Genomic DNA, 25,957 nt, shown 5'->3' with positions numbered 1-25,957 from the left:
TATACCTAATCTGTGTTCTCTCTCGCTCTCTGTCGAGCTATATGTTACTCCTGAGATACCAGTAATCCCGGCAGACCTGCCTGATCCATCTTGGAGCCTCGTCCACCTGAAAATCACTCGCTGCTGCTGAGGATGCCCTGCATGGATAGCCTACACATCATGAATTTACTGTTGATGGTACCACACAGACACCTTAAAGATGGCTACAGATGTTCTCCCTTGGAAAGCCTAAAGACAGCAACTGCATTGTTAAACTTTGTGTGTTTTACTTGTGTGTTTCTCTCATCACAGATGAGTTCTACAAACCATAAGTGTCTTGATCAGTGTAAAGGAAGTAAAAAGGCATTACCTATAATTTATGATTTGCTACAATCCTTTACTTCTCCCTCTACAAGTTTTCTTAAGGAAGAATGGGAGAAAGAACTAGGAGTGGAAATTTCTGAGGAAATGTCGCAGACGAGTTTAAAGGATATTAACGAACATTCTATCAATTCTTGACATTGCCTTATTCAGTTTAAAGTCATTCACAGACTACATTATTCAAAAAAAGAAGCTACATAGAATTTTCCAAAATGTTTCACCTCTTTGTGACAAATGTAAATCAGTAGATGCTTATAAATCAGTAGAGTTATTGGAAAGGAATTTTTGACGTGCTTTCAGAGATTTTTAAGGTGCAACTGCAGCCAATACATTCATTATCAGGAGCACAACACAAACTGCTTGCATACAGTTTAACTATAGCCAAGAAGTTACTACTGTTGTTCTGGAAGAAAAAGGAGGCTCCTACATGTAAGTTATAGCTTGGAAAGATGATTTCTGCTTTACATTTGGAACGAATTACGTACTGTTTGAAAAGCAAATTTGAGCAGTTCGACGAAATCTGGCACCCTTTTCTTTGTTACCTTGATGGAAACCCTACAGACTAATGCATCATTTGTTAATGTAATGTCTTAATATTTTTTCATCATACTTTACAATTTAATGTAAACAGGTCTTGTTAATGATGTTTTTTTTCATTCTCTTTTCTAATTTTGATTGTATTCTTTGTACATGTAATAGAGACAAAATATGTAAGATTGCAAATCTATCTTCAAAATCTTTGTCTTTCAATAAAACTTGACAAATATCCTTGACCAAATAAGCAAATTATTATTATTTCTTATCTTGGTGATGCAACCTTCATCAAGTCATAACTAATACAGAGATTATTTTGTCCGTTGGACTGTTGCCCTGTTTAATAATTATTGTTTTAAAAAATAATTTAAAATTTTTTCATTAATAGTAATAATATACCCACCTCATATACCCACAGGGGGAAACTACTTTTTCACATGGGTTATAATAGATGTTTCATACCTTTTTCCTTCAATAAATAAAATGTTAATTTAAACTGTTTTGTGTTTCCTGTTCTCCATGCTTTATATTACATTTTGTATAAGGGTCTGAAACCATTTGTGTCAACTTTACATACACTTAACGAGAAGAATAACAAGACACAGAAAATGTTTGGCCCCCCATAAAATGTACCATCTGAAAATTTGGCCATCAGAAAAATGTAGCTGAATAGCCCTGATTTGGTGTGACAAATATGCAAAAATAGAAGAAATCCGGAGTAGGGCAGGAGGGGTTTTTCACACACTTGCAGTCGACTGAGAGTGGACTATTTTCACACTAACCACCATGGGTGCTACGGTTTTTATTAATACAGCTACAGGACTGTGAAATTCCCTCTGAACTTCAGACTTCTTTTTGTTATTTAAATTATAATTTTGAACCCATCTTTTCTTGCTATACTACAAGGTTTAAACTGTATTAACTGTAGTGTAGCATCGAAAATATGTAAACTAAGCACCAGTATAGATGTACTCAGTTTTGTCTGTTATGATATTTGTTTTTCAGCAACCTTGGGCTTGGGAAAGGTGCTATATAAACTAAATTAATAATGACAATGAAATATTGAAATATCACACTCACCCATCTTTTCTTGATTTGCTATTTTCTCCTGCCCTTGTATTCATCTGTTATGCATTCCTATTAGGAGGGAAAAATAAAATGTGTATGTGACAAGAAATGTAAACATCAAATAATATTTTTAATACATTGATTCCTCTAGATTGTAAACGATATGGCTTTATAGAGCATAACAGAGACCAAACAGTTTTAACAGTTGGTTTCAGAAGTATATCTACCATTTATTAACCCCACAGAGCAGGAAAAAAAAGTTTAAAGCATAAAACAAAACTAACCAGCTACAAGTAAGACTGGGCCATAGATCACAATATATTTGAGCTAATCTACAGTTGAGGTCAAAAGTTTACATACCCCTTTCAGAATCTGCAAAATGTTTATTATTTTACCAAAATAAGAGAGATCATACAAAATGCGTGTTATTGTTTATTTAGTGCTGACCTGAATAAGATATTTCACATAAAAGATGTTTACATAAGAGAAAATAATAGTTGAATTTATAAAAATGACCCTGTTCAAAAGTTTACATACCCTTGATTCTTAATACTGTGTTGTTACCTGAATGATCCACAGCTGTGTTTTTTTGTTTACTGATAGTTGTTCAAGAGTCCCTTGTTTGTCCTGAACAGTTAAACTGCCTGCTGTTCTTCAGAAAAATCCTTCAGGTCCCCTTCTGGTTTTCCAGCATTTTTTGTGTATTTAAATCCTTTCCAACAATGACTGTATGATTTTGAGATCCATCTTTTCACACTGAGGACAACTGAGGGACTCATATCCAACTATTACAGAAGGTTCAAACGCACACTGATGCTCCAGAAGGAAAAAACATGCATTAAGAGCCGGGGGGTGAAAACTTTTGAACAGAATGGAGATGTGTACATTTTTCTTATTTTGCCTAAATATCGTATTTTTTCATTTAGTACTGCCCTTCAGAGGCTACAGAAGATAGTTACATGTTTCCCAGAAGACAAAATAAGTTAAATTTACCCTGATCTTCAAATTCAAAAAGTTTTCACCCCCCCAGCTCTTAATGCATGGTTTTTCCTTCTGGAGCATCAGTGTGCGTTTGAACCTTCTGTAATATTTGCATGAGTCCCTCAGTTGTCCTCAGTGTGAAAAGATGGATCACAAAATCATACAGTCATTGTTGGAAAGGTTTCAAATACACAAAAAATGCTGAAGAACAGCAGGCAGTTTAACTGTTCAGGACAAACAAGGGACTCTTGAACAACTATCACTAAACAAAAAAACACAGCTGTGGATCATTCAGGTAACAACACAGTATTAAGAATCAAGGGTATGTAAACTTTTGAACGGGGTCATTTTTATAAATTCAACTATTATTTTCTCTTGTGGACTATATGTAAACATCTTCTATGTGAAATATCTTATTCAGGTCAGCACTAAATAAACAATAACATGCATTTTGTATGATCCCTCTTATTTTGGTAAAATAATAAACATTTTGCTGATTCTGAAAGGGGTATGTAAACTTTTGACCTCAACTGTATGTACTTTTTGCATGACATTCCACAAAACTATATGGCCAGTAATAAGATACTGGTATGTGCAAATACGAACTACTGCATACTTTATTCTAGCTGAAAATGTGTGTGCATAATACTTGGCCCTTTTACCATCTATACATTGCACAGCCACACCCATTACATTGAAACAAAAGAGTCACAGACAGCAAAGAGTTATCCACCACTTGAGAGGATGGAATAGTCTCAAAAAGAGTGCTAATCTGATGATGGTTGTGTGGACATGGTGGGGATATAGAAGAAGTGATATTCAGCAAACACAGTTATTCACCAACTGTGCAAACAGTAATTGCAGCAGAGCAATACCACTAAAAACAAGGCAGATGCTATACAACTCATGAGAGCAAATTCGTTTTCAAAATGCACATTGCACGACAAGAAAAGTTTGAGGTGAAGCAATGACACATTTTTAGCACAAGACATCATTCCTCTCTTTTCCTCACAGTGACCTTAGAAAAAAATGTTGAAATCGATCAAATCAAAGTGTGAGCTGTCAAGCCACAAGTACTTTTCTCAAGAAGCTCTACCTGAGTTGTACATTCCTGGCTCATATTTTCGCAATAATTATACGGAAGAAGTTCAAGGCATTTCGGGGATTTTAAATTGTCTTTACTTGTCATACACGTCACACACAGTGTTTATAAAAAAAGTCTAAACACTCCTTTTAAAATTACAGGTTTTTTTGATGTAAAACAAAATTAAACCAAGATAAATCTTAGATAAAGATTGGTATTTGGTTGGTATTTGGAGCTATCCACGACTCCTTTTATTTTGGTACAAAACCTGCAAGCCACTGTTAGACAGCCAAAGATGAAGAAAAATTTCATTTTCCACACAATGACCCAAAGCACAAATTCAAGTCTACAAATGACTTCAGAAGATGATCAACATTTTGGATTGGCCCAGTCAGAGTCTAGATCTAAATCCAAATGAAAACCAATCGAATGACTTGAAGAGGGCTATGCACAGGAGATCTCCTTGCAATTTGATAGATAGATCTGGATTATTTTTGCAAGGACAAGTACAATTGTCAAATAAAGATTGGTATACACACATATATATACACATATAGACATATATATATATATTACACACACACACACACACACACACAGATCAGCCATAACATTATGACCACCTGCCTAATATTGTGTTGGTCCCCCTTTTGCTGCCCTGAGCCGTCGAGGCATGGACTCCACTAGATCCCTGAAGGTGTGCTGTGGTATCTGGCACAAAGACATTAACAGCAGCTCCTTTAAATCCTGTAAGTTGCGAGGTGGGGCCTCCATGGTTCGGACTTGATGGCCAGCACACCCCACAGATATTCGATTGGATTGAGATCTGGGGAATTTGGAGGCCAAGTCAACACCTTGAACTCTTTGTCATGTTCCTCGAATCATTCCTGAACAATTTTTGCCCATTTTTCCTGTTTCCAACACATCAACTTCGAGAACCGACTGGTCACTTGCTGCCTAATATATCTCAGCCCTTGACAGGTGCTATTGTAACGAGATAATCAATATTATTCACTTCACCTGTCAGTGGTCTTAATGTTATGGCTGATCGGTGTGTGTGTAATATATATATATACATTTTTTTACCATCACAAAAACCTGCCACTTAACAGGGGTGTGTAGAACTTTTATATACATTGTACCTTGTTAGATTACCATGTAAAATGAAAAAGTTGAAAACAAAATAACTAGTTATGTGATGAATCATGACCACATTATTTTTTGAAGGTAAAAGACAGTGCAGTGCAATTAAGACCTGATGAGGTAATGAAATACTCAGAATACAAAGCATTACGAATTGTTTCATTCAATCAGGTTCACAACATGAAACCATACCACTATGCACCTAGAAACACTTAAAAAACCCAGGCCTGTAGGAAAAAGAAGTCATTTTTAAATCACAAAATATAACAACAAATAGCAATTTGCAGAACTTAACATTATCTGACTCCTGAACTTCTCCAGCTCCTCAGCTACTTCACTCGAGTTAATAATTGGTCTCAACCAGCTGCCCTGGGGACTTTTCTGGAGTGTAACTACAGTGCATCATAATTTGATACAAGGCTCCCGATTAGATATGCCTGCGTATCGAACAACACATTCAAGATGGTAAAATAAAGTAGGCTTTTATCAGAAAATTCATGCTATATTACATGAGGTGTAGTAAACAATTAAACTTAATCAAGCCCACAGTTGCTTCTCTTGAATCAGGAGATGCTAAGGGGGTTTACAAAAATGCAAGCATCTCCTAAGCATGCTGTATTTCACGAGCTAATACATTAGCACACTTGCATACTAGCTGATCGTTACTGCTGCATAGATGACGGTGATGAAAACATGGACACTCAGGCCCTGTTCACATCTGGTATTGCATACAGCTTGAGTGATCTGATCACAAGCGGACAGCCGAAACATATAGCTGTTTACACCTGGCATTTTGAGTGAGTCTCCAGGGACCAATTTTGATTGGATTTCATACATCGTTTACGCAGGTGGAGGGGTGTTGCACACATTTATTACGCCTGTCTTTTGCTGCATGTTTTTAGGCACAAATGTCCTGTGAATCCTCTCTCATACATGTATGGCCTCTTTCAAACATTTCAACCACCTTCTAACGAAACTTATTAATGAATGAGAAATAAGATGACAAATGAAGCTATGAAAAGCAGCTATTTTTGTCTCTGCTGTTCAGGCTGATTCATTCCAGGTTAAAGAAATCAGCAAGGTACTTGGGAAATTCATAGCTCCAGATTTGAGACCACTCAGTATAGAGGAGAACACAGGATTCAAACACACGTCTGAGCTACAGAGAGCTACGTGACTGCAAACACCCTTGAGAGTCATAAAATTTGGCAGTATTTTTTTATTTTTTATTTTTTTGTAAAAGTTTTGAAACAAGTGTGGAAAAAATCAGAAACAGCTTTATTAGCCAAGTATGCATGAACACACAAGAAATTTGTTTCCGGCTTACAGGTGCTTCCGGTATTTACGTTGATATGCTGGTCCTGGCAGCTCTGCACATCCGTGAAATCTTGGTCAGAAACCTAATGTTTTGTTAGCCATGTTTAATTTTGTTACATTCTAATGCACAGCTTTTGTTTCATTATATGTTGAGTGAAAACTTTCAGCCGTCATCATGATTGTGCTTTCCACAGTGTCATGACACATTCTGCTGACCCCATGTGGGGTCGCTTGATTTACAAATGGGGTCACGAGAGAATCTCTCACACTCACAAAACAAATAAATCACATTTTGTTTTATTCTTCTATTTTAAAATTTAATATCTGAAGTATCACTAACTATGAAAACAGATTATTACAGTTAGTGTTTGAATTTTAAACTTTTATGTGGCTTTCAAAGCTACTGAAAGGTCTGATTTGCATACCACTCTTCTGGATTTTCTAGATTAGTAAATACTTTTGAATGTAATGTCAGAGTTTGCAAGACACAGCAGAATGTGTCTTGACACTGCGGAAAGCACAATCATGATGATGATGACTGAAATTTTTAAAGAAACGGAGCTTGTTAGCCTGATTAAGGTATTTTTGTCTATAGTCCGACTTTTAATGGCACATGTACATCGGAGCTACCGGTGTTCGTGTATACCACCGCCAGACACTCATAAGTTTCAGAAATAACACTACAGCTGTTCTGCATGATGACCTGTTGGAGAAGCTACGTGATCTCGGCTTGCTGCGGGGACCAGGCCTCCAGCCCTCAGCGTCGCCTGATGCTGGTGGCCGGGGGAGAGGACGTCACAAGCGGTGTGCGAGAAAGCAGAAGCGTGGCAAGAGAGCAGGGGTCCGTGCTAGGCTAAAAACAAACCCTAGCTGGCCAGCTCTCCCGTACACCCTGCTCTCTGATGTCTCAATAAATTGGATTACATCCAACTCCAGCAAACTACGCGGCGTGAGTATAGAGACCGCTGCGTCTTTGTTTTCACGGAGACGTGGCTCAGCGACAGAGTTCCAGATGCCGCCATTCAGCTAGACGGGCTAGCCTCATTTCGTGCCGACAGAAACACAGCTCTGTGTGGTAAGGCTCGCGGCGGTGGCTTGTGTGTTTACATCAACACGGAATGGTGCAAGAACTTGGTGCTAGTTTCTAGCTACTACTCATCGCTGGTGGAGTTTGTGACTGTTAGATGCAGACCATTTTATTTACCACAGGAATTCACCACCGTCCTCATAATCGGTGTATACATTCCCCCCAGCGCTAATGCTAAAGATGCGCTCTGTGCACTGTATGCGGCTATTAGCGAGCTGCAGAATTCACACCCTGACGGACTGTTTATTGTTGCCGGAGATTTCAACCATGCAAATCTCAAGTCAGTGCTCCCTAAATTCCATCAGTATGTGGACTTTGCAACGAGAGGGAAGTACGCGCTGGATCTTGTTTACACAAACATCCCCAGCGCATACTTGTTGGAGCCCCGTTGAATGTACTCTACGCTCTATGAATTCTACGCTCGGTTTGAGGCGCAGAATGATATGATGGTGAGGAAGACCACCCCTCCTCCCAATGACCAGGTGTTGTGCCTAACCATGGTCAATGTGAGGAAGACTCTACATAGAGTCAACCTGCGGAAGGCTGCTGGACCAGACAACATTCCCTGCAGAGTGCTCAGAGGATGTGCAGACCAGCTGATGGGTGTTTTCACGGACATCTTCAACACCTTCCTGAGCAGTGCCGTTGCTCTGACGTGCTTCAAAGCCACCATCATCATCCCCGTGCCAAAGAAGTCTTCAGTGTCCTGCCTAAACGACTACCGTCCCATTGCACTTACACCAATCATTATGAAGTGCTTTGAGAGGTTCCTCATGAGACACATCAAAACCCTGCTGCCCCCCTCACTCAACCCCCTGCAATTCGCTTACCGTCCCAACCGTTGAACAGATGACACTATCACCACCACCCTCCATCTGACCCTCACCCACCTGGACAATAAAGACACATATGTTCGAATGATATTCATAGACTTCAGTTCAGCATTCAACACAATCATTCCTCAGCCACCTGATTGGTAAGCTGAACCTGCTGGGTCAAAACACCTCCTTCTGCAATTGGATCCTGGACTTCCTGACTGAGAGACCTCAGTCAGTCCAGATCGGGAACAGCATCTCCAACACCACCACACCGAGCACTGGGGCCCCCCAGGGCTGTGTGCTCAGTCCACTGCTGTTCACTCTGCTGACTCACGAATGTGTAGCAATGCATAGCTCAAATCACATCATCAAGTTCGCCGATGACATGACCGTGGTGGGTCTCATCAGCAAGAACGACGAGTCAGCATATAGGGAGGAGGTGCAGCAGCTAACGGACTGGTGCAGAGCCAACAACCTGTCTCTAAATGTGGACAAAACTAAAGAGATGGTTGTTGACTTCAGAAGAGCACAGAATGAGCTGAGCATCGGCGGCTCCTCCGTAGAGATTGTCAAGAGCAGCAAATTTCTTGGTGTTCACCTGGCGGAGAACCTCACCTGGTTGCACAACACCAGCTCCATAACAGAGAAAGCCCAGCAGCGCCTGTACTTTCTGAGACGACTGAGGAAAGCACATCTCCCCATCCTCACCATGTTCAAGCCACCAGCATTGTAGATGACCCCACACACCCCTCTCACACACTCTTCACCCTCCTGCCATCTGGCAAACGGTACCGAAGCATCCGGGCCCTCAAGACCAGACTGTGCAACCCCATGCCATCAGACTCCTCAATACTCAGAAACTGGACTGAAAGATCACACACACATACACACACACAACTGCATCCTCCATCCTCTTTGCAATTTTTTCCACATTACATTATGCTGCTACAAATATTTATTATACTGTACATAGGCTGCTACTTCTTATGTTTATACTATTTCAGCAAGTTATATTGTACTCTTTGCACTACTATAACTGGATTCACTTTCTAATAGAACTATGTACTGGTCAGCGCTGCACTGGGATTTACTGTGGCCATTGTCTATCCAAGGAGTCATTATACTGTCTTGTGCTGTCTGGACATCTTTGCACTTGTGTAATTTATGTATAAATTTATGTAGTCCCTTGTAGTTCTGTGTTGTTCTGTGTTTGTCTTATGTAGCACCTTGGTCCTGGAGAAACGTTGTTTCGTTTCACTATGTACTAACTGGCCGTATATAGTTGAAATGACAATAAACTCCACTTGACTTGAAGTGATTCAAAAGTTATTAGCAGCTTTAACTATTTGCAAATTATAGCACCACCTACAGGTGAATTCAGACATAACTTCTTGGAGACTTCTAGGATGAGGTCCTTCAGTAACCTACCAAGATTGGTCAAAATACATCTCAAGGTTGCTGAAATATGCCCTCACATCCTGTTTAGCAACTTAACCATCAAACTTGTCTGTCCATTATGGATGAAACACCGTATATATCAAAAATCAAAGAAACAACTTTTTTTGGATAGTCTATGATGCTGTGATTCAAGTTTGGTGATGATGGAACAAAGTTTGTAGGAGAAGAGAAAAAACTGTTTTTACAAAAATTCAAAAAGGGCAGAAAATCCAATATGGCGGAAATTAAGATCAAGGTGTCCACTAAACTCAGCCGGCATGTAAGGTGCCATGTTCTAAGCTGTTTAAGACATCTAGATGTAAATATCAGGAGATGAAAGTTTAATTATTGTCTCATTTTCATCTTTTGATCTCAAACCTAAATGTCTTCAGCGACAAACAAAAACAAAAGATTTGGCTTTGCCATTCCAATACTTTCCAAGGGGATTGTGTGTGTGTATTTATGTGGATATTATATAACGGGAAAAAACTGGGCTCATGGGGCACCCTTGCTTTCTGCCAAGGTAAACAGAAAATGTTTTAAGTTCAGGAATATAACGCATCAATGTACATTCAACAACACCCAAAATGATATGTATGATACAGTGTTGTCTCAATACAATATATTTTTGATTCAGCAAAAGTAAGCATTAATAAGAATCACAAGCTGAAGCATCAAGATGGGGCCAAATATACCTTAAGACTTTTCAAACATCTTCTGGACAGATGAGATGAAAGCACCTTTTGATAGTCAAGATGTGTGTTGCCAGTGGCTGGATCACTAACAAATATGAGGGACAAGTTTGAGTCATGTGCCAGCAGAGTGGAAGAGGGGTACTTGTGTGGACTGCCATCATTAACAGTAGGCTAATCGAGTCTTTTTCGGTTGTAGATGGACTGAAAATCAGCTCTCAAAACTACTGCCAGTTTCTGGAAGACACTTTCTTAAACAGTGGTACAAGAAAAAAAAAATCAGCAATATTCAAGAAGACGATAATATTCGTGCATAGTGGTGGGGAATATAATGGTATAATGATTAAAATGTCTCCACAGTCTGTTTTTACAAAGACATCACAAATACAATGACACTAAAAACATTGTCAGTTGCGATAAAAATGCTCATACATGGCACTCCAAGTTATTTTATGAACCAGACCTTCCTCTAATTGCTAGTACAGCTCGCATTCTTCTTGACATACACATGAACGAACCAATTATTGCCAATTAGGGTTTTCACAATACCAGAATTTTGACTTCAGTATCAACTTTAGTTTTATGATGTTTGATACTAATATGATACTATGGGAAAAAAAAAACGGGGAAAAGAATTAACAATCATTATCTGTTTATTACACTGACTAAAAATATAACTTTTTAATATTTAATATTTCTGAAAAAATATTTTCCCTCTTTGGTGTGGTTATTTAGGCAGGTGAGAACACAGTAATCACACTTGAGTGTGGACCAAATGGATCCTGACTGAGAACGCGGACTGTAGACTCTAGTGCGGTTCAATTGCAGTGAGAAAGCGATTCGATCCTGAATTGATGTAAATGCACAGAGTGAATCAAACTTGGTGTGTATTTTGGGTTGCTGGTGAGATTTTTCTGTAGATGTGAGCCATAGACTAACATCTGTCTTTAAGCATGCATGTTTAAATAATGAGAATAATGGGCCACTCTGCAATATTATAATGAAGATGAAGTTAACAACAGTTTTCACAATAGCAACTTGCATACTCTCAAAAAAGCTACAATGGATAATTTTATGAGCAGTGTTAGAAAGGCTTAGCCAACATATATGGGCTGTCCTATTAAATATTTTCAACATAACTAAACTTTATAAAGGTCAATTAGGTAATAAATATCCCATGCACAGTTAATAAATATACTAATTTCAATTTATCGTTGGACGAATAGTTGTTCAGCTATTAAAATATTAAGTTTGCAAAATTTCCCCTTCTGACCTAATCTGCTAATCTCCTACATACTTTGGTGGAGAACACAGGAAGTTTAACCTAAACAGCTAATTACCTACACCAGACAGATATGCCTCAGCTGTGCTTTTAACACATTAGCCTGTGTGTGGTTTGTGTTGCTGCACATTCTTGATTAGCAGCATTTGTAATGTAATTTGCCCAGGGAAAACTGCTCAGATGTGTTGTTCTTCATGTCGTCTCAGGGAGTTTTTCCCTGCCACCATCGCCTCTGGCTTGCTCGTTGGGGATAAATTCACATATTTACAATTTATTTTGGTTGAATTTAACTTGAATCTATTTATTTCTGTAAAGCTGCTTGTGACAATGTCCATTGTTAAAAGCACTATACAAATGAATTGAACTGAATTGTTATTTGGTTGGTTGTAGTATCTTCCTAACCTGACATGAAATTCCTCTTCAATTAACTAAAGTACTAAAATAACCCATCTACTTTGGTATTATTATTTTGCACGAATAAGTGCACAGGACATACACAGGACAATCTTCTAGCAAGTGCTGCATTGTAATCCTATTTTATATTATTGCATTGGGGGGTTAGGGAGCATGCGTGAACTAAATGAAGTGACACAGAGTTTGCTAATTATACAAAAGTTTCATTTATTTTTATACCAGTGCAACACCACATGTACAGGTTTACAAATCTAAGCACATTTCCTTTAATTTAAGCAAACGGCAGGTAAACAAAAGCCATTAACAACTAAACTTTCTTTTGGCTCATACAACCTTCTAAGACCAAACACAGCTGTGCATTACAAGTACTTGTGCTATATTATCTTAATCATAAGATGATGAAGCATTTTTGAAACAGTCACTTGAAATTGTAGGCGCTATATAAGAGATACTGTACTGTAAAGAGAACATTACAAAGTATTTGTTCATGGAAATGATGTTATGGTCTTGGGTGGTATCAGAAAAATATTTTTTCGAGTCTTTGTAGGCCAAGACAAGACTGAGTAAAATTTCACCCGAGTTTATGACATGACCATTGACTGGTGGTCTCAAGACCAGTCTCGAGTACCACATCAGGACTTGGAACTTGGATAACAATGTTTTGCTCATTATAATAAGATGCTTTTCTAGAATGAGATCATTTCTGGTTATAAGAAGATGAGGATTTTTTTTTTCTTGAATGGCAGCACAGCACTTCCATAGATGAGGCCAAAGATTCTGGCTGTATAATCTATCCCAACAAAGCCAGAGCCAAACCCTACATCTGGGGCTTGTCTCACAAAGCAGGATGGATTGTTATGAAGGTACTATACACTTTACAGAAAGTGTTATGATAACAACCATACAGAACATTACAAATTATGGCATGTTAACAGTGTTACATCAATAAATATCATCTGCACATTAAATTAGTTATCTTGGGAAGCCTACACAATATGCTATGGGGATGGAGGCTATCTTCCTGGTAACATCTTTGTTTGCTGCGAATGGATTTTGGGTAGTTACTAGATTTTTGTTGATTAAACAGGGTTTTCAATCGGGATGTTTAAATTTTCACTAATTAATGAACTTGCAACAGCGATCACAAATAGAATTGTTACTTCAGAGACCTGTGCTATATAGTTGTGATAAGCCTGAAGCATTCATGTATTTGTTGGCATTTCTTTACCTAGAGAAGCAATTTCAAAAGAACCACCAGACAGATGATATGCTTATGCCGCATTTGGCTTGAGGTTTCAACTTATAATTTCCAACTTCCAACCAGGAAAAGCCAAAGAAACTTGAAACTCCTACTCATCAACTTGGGGTAGTCTTCAAGTTCTTTCTCAGTTTAGGAAGTGACTTCAAATCAACATGAATGCACACAGCAACAGAAGTAAACAAAGTAATCTTACTTTTAAATAATTTATACTATATATACACAAGTTTTTTCTTTAGATCAATCAACATACAGATGTATTCACTTGTTAAATCTAGAACATTGTCTATACAAATCACTGTTTGAGGAGGAAAATATACATCACTTATCACAGTTAGCTGAATAGACACTCTCACTGCTGATCAACAGGAAAGGCCCATTAACAATAATACCATGAAAATTGAAGGATTGGGAAAAACGATTTTGAATGTGTCCAGGGAGATAAAAATTAATTATATAAAATATTAATAAAAATATATATATATATATATATATATATATATATATATATATATATATATATATATATATATATATATATATATATATATTGTAATTGTAAAAGAGTTACAGAAAAGTTTGTCCTAGATGCTAATGGAAGTCATGGGTCAAGTTGTTTTTGAAAAACCTCCTGAACTGGAGTGCACATATCGTTCTCTGGGCCCAAAAGCACAGGAAGGACAACCTCCTCGTCCACTAGTTGCGTGTTTTCATAGATTCCAGGAGAAGGTAAGAATGCTAAGCTGGGCCAGACACATGAGACAAATTGCAATGGCTCTACTTTGAGGATCTATCCAGACAGCTATGCCGATCTCACCAGGAAACGCGCAGCCTTTAAAAATGTTACCAGTTGCTGTACCAGAAGGGAAATATGTTTCCAGCTGTGTCATCAAGCACAACTACAAGTTCGGTACGAACATGAAATATTTCTCTTCAGCATGCCTGATGAAGCTCAGCAGTTTTATGATCGACGGGTTGTTACATGTGAATAACTCTAGATATGGCAACAATGTTGTGAATTACAGAAGAGCCATGATCTATAGTAGGTAGATCTAACAATACAAAGACTGGAAGACCAATTTTGCAAGAAATTTTTTTTTTTACATTTTGTTATAGGACTATTTATATGTTGTTTGCTGTGTTGACATAATTGAAATACCCAGTTTGAAATAACCCTGTTTTCATAATTCCTTGAGTATATAACTGGTCCTATGATTAATGTCAGGCATCAGGTTAAAATGCTCTGTTAAATAGTAGACCTACTATACTATCTAATGCATTTTGGTCAAGTAACTATGCTAGTTAACAGTCCATTCGGTATTATTGACGAGGAGAAACTTTGTTGTTAAATAGCCTATAAAAGATGCTCTGCATTATTGTTATATTTACTAATGCGGTACTGGGTCTGTTAACAATGCTAGGGGTCCACATATATAACTTATATATATATATACATACACACAAACACACACACACACACACACCAGATTTGATATTTTATGCTTTGCTGTACTTGCTTAACTATGTCAGGAGCCCTGTGGAAACATAAGGACATGGACTTGGACCATCGGGAGACGAGTGAGAGCTGGGAGCTGCGGTTTGTCTTTGTTCAGTGGAAGAATGACTAGAATGTATTATAGTTTCTATCTGTTGTAGGGTTTTACCATCTGCCGAGGTTGTCCCCCCCTTCTCCTTCCATGTCTCTATTTATAGGACTTTATAGGATACATCTTTATATGGACATAGCATGCTACTTCTTTATTCGAGAGAAAAAAGAAAAAAAAAAAAAGAGATTACATTCTTGTATCAGCTCATCTTTTCAATACTCCAGTAGTCTTAGTCATTGTTTATGCTACCATTTGGTATGTTTGTTAAAAACAAATTCTCCCTGTTGCCAGATTTAAACATTTATCACCTTATATTTGGTGGCAATCTGAACTGTGTGATGGATACAACAATGGATCATTCAAACTCCAAAACTGCACCCCTCTCGAAATGTCTCAAACTCTTGCGGGCTGGCTAATATGAGCTTCCCCACAGTTAAATAAGATCTAATCTTTACAACTTCAGGAAACAGAGGATTTAATTAAGGCCATGCAGAGTGGTAAAGCCCCAGGGCTGGATGGTTTTCCTGTTGAGTTCTATAGAAAAACTTTCTTCAAAATTGGCTCCACTTTTTCTTAGTACGTTCATTCATTCCCTTGAACAGTCAAAACTACCACCAAGCCTCATACACGCTCATATCACAGTTCTCCTGGAGCCAGGTAAAGACTCCCTAGACTGTAGTTCATATAGGCCTATCTCTTTATTAAATGTAAATGTCAAAATATTATCTAAACATTTTGGCTTCCATAATAGAAAGTATAATACCAGATATCATTTCACAAGAACAGACAGACTTTGTTAAGGGACGACACTCTTTTAATAATATTCGAAAACTTCTTAATAGTTAAAATAGTCCTGAGGTGAATTGGAGAAAGATGCGAAGAAGATGCGGAGAAAACATTTGATAAAACAGAATGGGATTACTTACTTGTGGTATTGGACAAATTTGGTTTCAGCCCAAAATTTATTTCCTGGATTCGCCTGTTTTATTCCCACCCAAAAGAAGCTGTCACAAATAAGATATGCTCACAGTATTTTTCTCTGGGGTACACATCGAAGTTGTCCCCTTAGGCCTTTGCTATTTATTTTGGCTATAGAGCCACATCAGTACAGGATGAGTGTCGAGTATAAAATTTCCTTATATGCCAATGATCTCCTACTATATTTATCTGACCCATTATCAAGTGTCTCTGATGTTCGGAAAATACTAGTACATTATGGGTATTTTTTTGGTTATAAACTAAACTTGTCAAACTTCATATACGTCCTTATTAATTATAAGGCAGATCAGATCATGAAGACAGACTTATCCTTTTGCATAACAAAATCAGGATTTAAATACTTAGGAATTAATATGACTCATTCATACTCTGGTATGTTCAAAGCCAAATACAATCCTATACTTAAAAAAAAAACAAAAAAAACTTGAATCCGACTTCCAATGATGGAGTGTTATACATCTATCTCTAGATGGTAAAATTAATTGTGTTAAAATGAACATGCTTCATTTTACAACATTATTGTATTTGTTTCAGAGCTTTCCAATCTTTTTGCCTTCTTTAAATCAACTAAGGTTGCTGTCTTCCTTTATATGGGAGGGATGTCAAAAAGCCAAGAATATGTAAAGAGGTTCTTGACAGACCACCCCAAAAAAAAACAAAAAAAAAAAAAAAAAAAAAAAAAAAAAAAAACGGAGGGTTGGCACTCCCAAATTTAATAGACCATTTCTGGGGCAGCAAACTTGCAAACAATTGTTTGTTAGTTCCAATCTCCAAATACAGACTGGTATCTGCAACAGAGGCTAAATCGTGTAAATCAACATCACCTGCTGCACTGATCACAATAAAATCACCATTCTTGCCATCGAAGTTCACCTCAAGGCCAGTAGTAATTTTTGACTCTCAAGATACATAATCAGTTCAGAAATGCATTTTAACTTACCGAATTTTCCCTGAAACCCCCATAAGCAACAATCATCTTTTTCAAGTCACAAAACTGGACTTTACTTAGAAACAATAGCAGGGCCTGGGCTTTTTATGTTTTATGCAGTGACATTATTATTGATGATGTCTTTGCTAGTTACAGTGATCTTGCTAAAAATGTAGACTTCCAAAATCCATTTTTTTTCCCGCTATCTTCAGGTTAGTCACTTCATCCAAGCTCAGAGCTCTGTATTCCCTCAACTGCCCCAGAATCATGAATTGATTCAGTTTTCCAGGTCCCTCTACACCTTAACGGCCTCATTTCAAACATATACAACTTAATTATGTCGTTCCAAGAAATTTCAATAGAAATGAATAAAAGCAGAATAGGTATGTATGAAAATAATTTTTTCATAATTTTAGCCAAGTTTCATGTTCGCAAAAGCAAATGTAGCAACAAATGACACCTCTCTTGTTTTTAAACAAGAGATTAATCATTATTTGCTGAGTATCTCAATTTCAACTAAGTGCTAAAGTACTCAAGTTTTCTTTTTAAAGAGTTCACTTAGTTTCTGTTTGTATTATGTTAATGTGTTTACCCCCTTGCACCTTTTGTGTTCTGTCTTTGTGTACTGTACACCTTATTGTATAGATTTTGATGGAAATCTGTACTGTTGTGCACTGTTATAAATGCTGCGACTTAACAAGGTATTCCGAATTCCCGAGTAAAAATTCTGAGTTGAAGAGGCGTTTTTTTTTTTTTTCTTTTTGAGAAAACATTTTGCGTTACGGCCTTTAGTCGAACGCTGCATCTATATCAGAAGGCGGGTAGATAAAAAAAAATAATGCCACATTCAATCTACCGCATCAACAGGAAACAATCACATCCACCGTAGAGGTTGAACAAGCCTTATATAGCTCATTAGTTGCACGGTTATCTGGTTATGCGTGTAAAACAACAAAAGCCAGAAAGCATTTTTAACTAATCTAGCAAGATGACTGAATAAAGTTTTAACTAGATCTACCTAGGTACCACAGAAGAGGCCAAGATTTGCTGGCTGATAGAGTAAGTAGGTTAGCTAACCAATATCACCAGATATTTATCTAGTAACTAAAACAGCGTTATATAATCGATTTCCCCCGTTTATTTAGGCAAAAACATCAACTGGAAAAGGTAGTCGAATGCAGTTAGCGTGATAGCCAGATTGGTCTGTGCAGTAGTTCGCTAGTTAGCTTAGCCGATAGCTAGCTAGCAAAAATGGTTAGCATGCCATAGGATTCGCTTGTCACCTTTTTTGCTTGTATTTGTTGACCTTGTATAAAAGTGGCACAAAATGACCAAAAGGTTGCACAAAGAGAAAGCGTCTTGAATACGTACCTTGCGTTCATGTAGCTACGATACTTGGCCGACTTACCCCTTAACGAAAACTCCACTACAAAACACTAACGACCCTTAAAACCGGAACACCGTTCGATTTCCGTTCGTAAAGTCAGTTAATCTCTCTCTCTCTCTCTCTCTCTCTCTCTCTCTCTCAAACAAAGTTAAAGTTGGCCTGTTGTTACAGTTTTTTTACGACTGCTAACACGCATTTCTCAATACTGAAAACATTTTCAAAACTTCTACGCAGTGGGCACAAAATGTAGCAGTTTATATGGACTAAACTGTGCATCACTTTCCATAGGCTTTGACACAAAATGCATTCAGTGACTACGTTTTCCAAAATTCATGAATACTTTTTTCATTCAAACTTAAACTTTCTAAACTCACCTAAACATGGCCTGAGAAGAAAACAAAGGACAAATGGCAAGGTCGAGGTGCATGTATGCATGTTGGAAGGCAGAGGAGGCCCTAATTCAATAACCATAGTTTCAGATAAGGACTACAGTCACTGACCCTGTGGTAAATCATGGTCTATTCATGTCTATCCTGTACTCTTGTAAAATACTGTAAGCAAAGCCTCCAGAAACCCGAGTTGTGTTTTTTTCTTACCGTAGAGTCCAAAGGCTGCCCGTCACAGGAGGCAGGGGCAGGATATTCACAGAAGAACAATAAACTTCAGTTGTGAATATGGTAATTGCCAACAATCGCCTAAAACTCAGAGAAATTAGAGAGTCAGTGGCTACGTTTACATGCACATCATCATTCCGATATTAATTGGAATTTGGCAATATTCTAATTAGTATTAAGTCATGTAAATGCCACAATCCGATTGCCGATTCAGATTAAGACAATATTCTGATTCCCCAAATTCCGACTCCCACCCCTAGAATATGCCTGTTTTAATCCGAATTTGTTAGCATCATGCTTGCAAATGTACAACAAGTGCGTGTAACATCAATTGCAAGAAACAAACATCAGTTTCAGATGAAACAATTATACTCCGTCCCCTTTGAGAGAAACCCGAAGTGTGTGAAAGAACTCCGATACCAATATGTCCAGGTAAAATGTCTATTACAGATCCATGATTTTTTTATTTGTCACATACACAGTTTTATACAGTATATAACTAGAAGTGAAATGAAACCTGGCCTACTCCTCCTTAGACTGTGCATTAAAAATAAGAAATAGATAGTGCAAAAAAGAGAGACTGTGTACAGTAGAACTGAAGCTAAATCTAAACACTGTATATGGCATGTATATGTACAGGAATGTGCCAAAAATAGGAATGTACAAAATATGCAGGTATGTTACATGTAGTAACAATACAAAGTGCAGTGTGTCAATGGAGTGCAGAGTGACAAGAGTCTCTTTATGGAATCCTAAGGGATCTGTATGGTGGACATATCCATGTTGAGGAGTCTGAAGGCCTGAGGGAAGAAGATCCTCCTGAGCCTCTCTATTTTAACCATCAGACTATGAAAACGTTTGCCTGATTGCAGAGAGGGGAATCAGACAGTTATCGGGGTGGGTGGAATCCTTGATGATTTTAGCAGCTCTGGTACTGCATCGCCTGGTTTAGATGTCATGGACAGAGGGGAAAGCAGACCCGGAAATGTGCTCAGCTAAGCACACCACTCTCTGCAGAGCTTACAGTCCTGGGCTGAGCAGTTTCTGTACCACACTGAGATGCACTGAGTCAGTAAACCTTCTATAGCCCCAGTATAGAACATTTCAGGATCGCTGGGGAGACCCTGAATTACCTCAGCAATCTCAGATTGTGCAACCCTTATCTGGCTTTGTTGACCTGAGCTTGGGTGTAATGAGTCCAGGTCAGGTCCTCAGAGATGTGTACTCCAAGATACCTGAAGCTGCTCTCTCTTCACAGGGGTCCCGCTAATCTTGAGTGGGGTTCCACTGCTGCCTCTTCCTGAAGTCCACAACCGGCTTCTTGGTTTTGCTGATGTTCAGAGACTAGTTTCTCGACCTCATCAAGGTAGGCAGCCTCGTTGTTATTGGAGATGAGGCCCATAATCACTACGTCATCAGCAAACTTGATGATAGAAGTGGAGCTGAGAGAGGAAACAGTCATGTATGTAGAGAGTAGACCAGGGGGCTCAGGACACATCCTTGTGGCGCTCCAGTTCTCAGAGTAATGGTGCTGGAGATAAACTGGCCCAATCTCACTACCTGGGGTCTGCAAGGAAGTCCACGACCCAGTCACAGAGGGGGCATTAAGTCAGAGGTCCCTGAGTTTGGAGGCCAACCTGTATCGGTATGGTATTGAAGGCTGAGCTATAGTCTATAAACAGCAGCCTCACATAGTTCCCTTTGTTGCTGTCAGTGTGGGTGGTGTGTAGGACATGAAAGATCGCATCCTCAGTAGACCTATTGGGGCAGAAGGCGAACTGGAGTGGGTTGATGGCGTCAGGAATGGAGGAGCAGATGAAGTTTTTGATAAGCCTCTCAAAAACCTTAAGGACAAGTGATGCGATGACTATAGGATTATAGTAATTTAGGCAAGAGGGCTTATTGTTGTTTGGCACAGAAATGACAACAGATTTTTTAAAGTAGGTGGGGACCACAGACTTAACTAGGGACTCATTGAAGATGAAGTGAATAAACCAGCAAGCTGATCAGAGCAGGATCTCAGTACACAGCCAGAAATGCTGTTTGGGCAAGCAGCATTCCTGATGTTCACACTCTTCAGAGCCCTCCGAACCTCATTCTCCGAGACGGTGATCGCACACTCATCGCTAACAGAGCTGCTTCCTTCTGTAGCGCTAGTCGGCGGGCTAGTGCTAGTACAGTTAGCTTCAAAGCATGCATAGAAAGTATTCAGCTGATCAGCCAGAGAAGTGCCTCCGAAGGTGCTGATAGACCTTAGTCCCTGCCACATGCGTCAGGAGTCATTATGCTGGAAATGAGACTCCACCCACCCCCTGTACTGGAGCTCAGCAGCTCTCACTGCGTGTTAGAGAGCATAGCGGTCCTGATGTTACAGTAATCCAAACCAAAGATCAAAAAGAACACACAGTAGTGTTTTTACAGTGCTATTGTCTTGTGTGAACCTTTTTGCTGTAAGGTAATTGTTGTTTTGTGTCATTGGCTTTTCCGTATTTTAGAGAGTGGTTTCAAGCGCACCAAAGAAGTGAAGTGACTTGTGGCCAAGTATGGTGACCTATACTTGGAATTTGTGCTCTGCATTTAACCCATCCAAGTGCGCATGCACACGCATGCACATGTACCGTGAACACACACCTGGAGCAGTGGGCAGCCTTTTTTTTGCTGCGGCGCCCGGGGAGCAGTTGGGTTCGGTGCCTTGCTCACCTCAGTCGTGGTATTGTGGGTATCCCCCCACCTACAATCCCTGCCAGACCTGAGACCTTCAGGTTCACCTTCGGGTTGCAAGTCCGACTCTCTATCCATTAGGCCACAACTGCCCCAAGAATAATGTCGCTATTCCTTCCACCCTATACCCTTTTCTGAATCCCATAGAGGAATTTTTTTTCCTCATGGAGATGGAAGGTCTATGACCACCGGCCGACATGTCCCTGAGCTGTCCCTCGTGGATGCCATGAATGCTGGGTGCCTGGACATCACAGTGGAGAGGTTTTTTCTCAGAGGTATTGCCAGAGAAAACATCCAATGCGATGTAGATGAAAATTTGTGGCCCAGTCCACATGACCAGATTGACTGCCCTGTACACATCCAGGAGTGTATGCTGTATATATTGCATATATTATATAGTGTACATAGTTTTGTTACCAGATTTATTTTTTTTTTGTGTGTTTTCTTAAATTATGCATTTCCTTTTGTTTGCTTTCTTTGGTATTCCAGCACTATATGAAAAAAATAAAACATAATAAAAGGTTTTGCTGAATTACTGAATCATTTTTTTGACATACATTACATTATGTGCAGTGGAGGTGTAATTCCTCTTTCATTATTGAATATTTTCCTATGCAACAAAATCAACAACAAAAATAATTCAAAGAATGATATCTTGTAATCACACAGGTTTACATAGTTTTTTTTGTCTTTCTAACATGAGTGACAATACGATCTTGGTGAACAGCAACCTTAACTAGTCGTTGAGACTTATATGAAGTATTTGAATAGCTGAAAAATTAACTGCTGTGCCAAACTATTCCACCCTATTCCTATTCCTATTCCTGTGCTTTGGTAGTGAGAACTGTGTTAAGAGTTTTGAAAATGTGTCTTCAATATTGAGAAATGCATGCTAACAAACATTAAAACAAAACAAAACAAAAAAAAAAACAAAAAACTCTAAGAAAGTTAAAAAAATTAGGTTCCTAGATTGAACACTGGGTGTCACTATCACATGAAATGAATCTGAAATTATGACTACATTAATGTTGCCAAGCTACTGGCAGCACCAAAGACAAAAACAATTTGGCAGAATGAATATCTTTTACTGAATTCAAGGGAAGTTTGTTTAGTTTTTCAGCAACCAGTTGCTGTCATAAAGGGGTATAATGTTAAGAGACATGAAACAAAACAACACTTTTTCAAGTCATACACTGGTGCTGAATGAAAACAGAAGGTGAAACAACTGGCAGCTAACCTGTTAGCTTAACAAAACTTTTTTTGACTCAACGTGTAGGTGTTCAAACATTTTTTCTAATGACACTGAACAAGAGCTAACTGAGGTCCATGAGTATCAGTAACCTCTGCACACCAGGCACATGACTGCTCTCATTAGATTTATAAATTTGTGAGTAAAATCTTTATTTATGGGATGCACAATTCAGTCGGAGCACAATTCAATGGGAGCGAGCTAGCTGGCATGCTATAAAGGTAGTGTGGCTTCTCTGGGATTTATTTCTGCTAGCAGAGCAAAAATAAACAGAACATTTGGCCTTCTTGTGTCTGAATGTCACTTCCTCGATATTAATTTCCTGTTTATAGAAATGCTGTATAAAAGCAATATCGTACTTTCAGGTGTACGGTTAAACTGAATATCGGTACGGCTGTGATTACCTAAGGCCAAATATTGCGGCAATATTGCTTAAATGAAACCCTTCCTAAATAGTTTATCCATCAGTCTAGTAAACAGCTCAAGAAGACCTGTAAAATTATAAACAATACCTAGGACATGGAATATTTAAATAGAAGTGTAGTGATATACAAAACTCAAATTTGAAATGATTCAGTTCAATTTTATTTGTATAGTGCTTTTAACAATGGGCATTGTCACAAATCGGCTTTACAGAAATCCAGATATAAAACTTTAATTTAAATTAATCCCTAATAAGCATAGCCAGAGGCGACAGTGGCGAGGAAAAACTCCCTGAGGCAATGAGGAAGAAACCTTGAGAGGAACTACACTCAAAAGAGAACCCATCCTCATCCGGGTGACACTGGATAGTGTAATTGTAAGTCATTCCACATCTATAACTGTATACTGTATTAGTCAATCAGTGCTAAGTTTGTTAAAAGGAACTTGAGTATGAGCATCATTAGAGTTTTAAGTTTAAGTTATCATCTGTTCAGTAATGAAGACTTCAGGGTAAACTGTTCTTAGCAATTGCTGAAAGAACATCCACAGCCATCTTAAGAGTGTCTGTGTGGTACCATCCATAGTCAACCCATGGTGATCTGTAGGCTATCCATGAGAGGCCAGCTTCAACAGCAGTGTGTGATATTCAGGTGAGCAAGGCTCCAAGCAGAAGTGGGTTCATCAGGATGGATGAGGCAGGTCTGGCGGGCAGGAGGAGTGAGGAATCTAAGTAGTAACATGTAGCTCCTAGAAATGACACAAATTATTAGGTGTGATCTTGTACTGTAATGGTTAAGAAAATGTAACTTGTGCGCAGAGTGCAAGCAGGGATTCTGGCAAGAGGACAGGCAGAAGGTAACACAGGCATGAGTGAGACATCTTCCAAACATCCCAGTTTACCAAAACAACCTATGCCCATGAACCCTCCAGATCTGCACCTTTACATAATAAAAAAAGCTTACTAACGTAAGGCTTGACTAACAAATACGGTCATGGGAAAAATAAAGTACACCCACCTTCAATTCTTTGTTTTATTTATTAGGGCCTAAATAACAGTTGTGTGGTTCTCATCAACTTCTATAAACAAAAAACAACCTCAGGTGACAGCAAATAAATGCAACAAATGTAGTAATTCTTCCAAAAAATAAACAAACATTCAGAAACCAAGTGGGAAAAAATAAGTACACCACATAATTCAGTAAAATGTAGAACCATTTTTAGCAACAATAACTTGAATTAAACTTTTTCTGTAGGAGTTTATCAGTCTCTCACATCATTTTGGAGAAATTTTGTCCCACTCTTTTTTTTTTTTTTTTTGCCTCAGATTATTTATGTTTGAGGGCATTTGTTTATGCACAGCTCTCTTAAGATCCCACCACAGCATCTCAATGGGGTTGAGGTCTGTACTTTGACTTGGCCATTCTAATACCTTCATTTTTTTTTTTTTTTACTTTTTTAGCCATTCAGATGTTGATTTTTTGGTGTGTGTGTGGATTATAGCCCTGTTGCATGGCCCAATTTCAGCCCAGCTGAAACTGCTAGACAGATGGCCTCACATTTGTCTCAAGAATATTCTGGTATAAAGTGGAGTTGTGCTGTCATAAACATAAACAATTAATGTGGTTACAGAGGCCTTTAGGTCACATGCTGTAGCTCTTGGGTTTTTATTTATATCTCTGAGCATTAAACGGTCTGATCTTGGAATGAATTTGCTGGGACACCCAGTCCTAGGAAGATTGGCAACTGCCTTGAAGGCTCTCCATTTGTAAACAAATCCATTTGCTGCGGGGGTGAGAGCACCGTGGCCTAACCACTAGTCCTCCAGGGACCCCATCTTTAGCTATTTAAGGGTAAAAAATACAACTAAATACTACATGATCTGAAGATTATTAGTGATCCAAAAACATTATTGGGATTATTTAAAAGCCCATAAAACTTGGCCTTGCTTTCTAATCCTAAATGTTTTCTCAAAACTAAGGTTAAAAAAAAAAAAAAAAAAAAAAAACACACACACACACACACACACATATAATCTCCACTTTAATAGGAACACCTGTACACTTTCACATATCCAGTTATCTAATCAGCCAATCATGTGGCAGCAGCACAATGCATAAAATTATGCAGATACAGGTCAAGAGCTTCAGTTAATGTTCACTTCAACCATCATAATGAAAAAAAAAAGTGTGATTTCTGTGACTTTGATCGTGGCATGGATGTTGGTACCAGAAGGGCTGGTTGGAGTATTTCATAAACATCTGATCTCCTGGGATTGTGCGGGGAAAAAAAAAAAAAAAAAAAAAGACATCCTGTGTGCGGAGGATCTGCAGGCTGAAACACACTGTTGATGAAAGAGATCAGAGGAGAATGACCAGACTAGTTTGAGCTGACAAGAAAGCTATAGTAACTCAAATAAGCACTCTTTAGAAACGTGGTGAGCATAAAAGCATCTCAGAATGCATAACACATCAAACCTTGAGGTGGATGGGCTACAACAGCAGAAGACCACATCAGACTCTACTGTTGTCAGCCTAGAACAAGAATCTGAGGCTAT

The 25,957-nt window shown here is 38.5% G+C and overlaps 1 protein-coding gene across 17 annotated transcripts in view; it reads right to left on the bottom strand.

Moving 5' to 3' along the window:
• fam135a (family with sequence similarity 135 member A) overlaps window positions 1-25,957 on the bottom strand; it is a 102,990-nt gene that overhangs the window by 65,375 nt on the left and 11,658 nt on the right. For 8 of the 17 annotated variants that reach the window (XM_053230898.1, XM_053230890.1, XM_053230892.1 and 5 more), the window contains exon 1: window positions 1,776-1,788. The gene's annotated coding sequence lies outside the window, so the exon portion shown is untranslated. The other 9 variants (XM_026942994.3, XM_026942997.3, XM_053230894.1 and 6 more) reach the window with 7 other exon arrangements.

The sequence above is a fragment of the Pangasianodon hypophthalmus genome, chromosome 28 (genome assembly GCF_027358585.1).
Source record: "Pangasianodon hypophthalmus isolate fPanHyp1 chromosome 28, fPanHyp1.pri, whole genome shotgun sequence".
NCBI lineage: Eukaryota > Metazoa > Chordata > Actinopteri > Siluriformes > Pangasiidae > Pangasianodon > Pangasianodon hypophthalmus.
Note: the sequence above shows the minus strand (reverse complement) of the source record. Positions and strands in the feature narration are given on the sequence as shown.